Here is a 1,878-nt window from a genome sequence, read left to right on the forward strand (position 1 = left end):
CCCGCCACAACGCCCGGCTATTTTTTGGTTGCAGCCGTCATTGTTGTTTGGCGGGTCCGGGCTGGGGTTTCGAACCCACCACCTTAGGTGTATATGGCTGGCGCCTTAGCCGGTTGAGCTATAGGCACCGCAGATGCTGTAGTCTTGACTGAAGTCTGTTGAATAGGCTAGTAAGCTGGAAACTAAGGCAGGATTTCTGTTACTGTCCTGAGGCAAAATTCCTTCTCTAGGAATTTTCTGTTTTTGCTTTTTAGGACTTGAACTAATTGGATTAGGCTCATCCATATTATTAAGGGTTATCTTTACTTCAAGTCAACTGACTGTAGATGTTAGCCACATGTGCAAAATACCTTCACAACAATGTCTAGACTTATGTTTGATGGAACAACTGGGCACCATAGTCTTGCTAAGCAAATACATAAAATTTAGCCATCACAATAATCATACTCTAAAAATATACTCATAATAATGGTATTTTGATCCTATAACATGACATTTGTAATCAATGATTATGTTGTTTGTAATTTTCCTGTAAATGAATTTTAATTATTGTGCTTTGATGTGTGTTAGTGGAAATGGTACTATAAATACCGCTTCTGAATGAATTTATTTTATGAAGTTTTTCATTGAGCAGCATGTAATCAGATAATGGATATGATAATGGGTGGTGATGACGATTATATTTGTAAACTTTTATGAAACACTTACCATGAGTTGGCCGCTCTTTTAACCGCTTTACCCTGATTATTTTACTTAGTACTGTGGGGGCCACAGGAATACTTCCCTTCACCCCCTGAAGTTTCACTGACAATCACAAGAGGCAGAATTATAGGAGAAAAGACAGGTAAATTCATTTGTCATAGTTTTATGTGACACAGGAGCCTTCAGGATGAAGACTGAAAGATAGGGGGAAATTGTCCATGTTTATGCTTAGGTTCAACAAAGTTTGGACTGCCATGTAGAAATATGCTTGGACAATAAGGGTATAATCTAATGCTAGTAGACTGAGTGGGAAAAACCAGCAAGGCCTGTCTGTCTAGATTCTTGGCTTCTCTGAGCAGCATTCCTTTCTTCTGGATGTGGGGCAGGACCCTTTCTGGAAAGGGTGCTTTATGATCTATGATCAAATAAGGTAGGTCAGATAATTTCCTTATGGTCAGTTTTTACACAGAAAAGTGGAGGAACAGTTAGAGTAATATTTTTATGTTTTGTGGCCAGCATTGAACAAAATGAAGTTCTGGCTTCTATGACCTCCCTTGAGGGGGAGGTTTTCTAGTTTCTATGGCAGCCTGGAGGAGACTGAAAAGTAGGAGGGCAGGAGAAAGTCAGAGAAAAACTTCTGCTTCTAGCCTGGGCGAAGTGGCTCACACCTATAATCCCAGCACTCTGAAGAGGTCAAGGCAAAAGAATTGTTCAAGCTCAGGAGTTTGAGACTAATCTGCCACAGAGCAAGACCGCATCTCTACTAAAGACAGAAAAAATTAGCCAGGCATTATGGTAGGCACCTGTAGTCCCAGCTACTTGGGAGGCTGAGGTAGGAGGATTGCTTGAGTCCAGAAGTTTGAGGTTGCTATGAGCTAGGCTGATACCACAGCACTCTAGCCTAGGGCAACAGAGTGAAACTCTGCATCCAAAAAAAAGAAGAAATGGGGCCAGGCGTGGTGGCTCACACCTGTAATCTCAGCATTTAGGAGGCTGAGGCAGGTGGATTGCCGGAGCTCACAGGTTTGAGAACAGCCTGAGCCGAAGTGAGACCTCATCTCTAAAAAATAGCCGAGTGTTGTGGCAGGTGCCTGTAGTTCCGGATACTTGGGAGGCGAAGGCAAGATAATTGCTTGAACCTAAGAGTTTGAGGTTGCTGTGAGCTGTGATGCCACA

This window comes from Otolemur garnettii, unplaced genomic scaffold (genome assembly GCF_000181295.1).
Source record: "Otolemur garnettii isolate 467f Iridium unplaced genomic scaffold, OtoGar3 scaffold00369, whole genome shotgun sequence".
Lineage (NCBI taxonomy): Eukaryota > Metazoa > Chordata > Mammalia > Primates > Galagidae > Otolemur > Otolemur garnettii.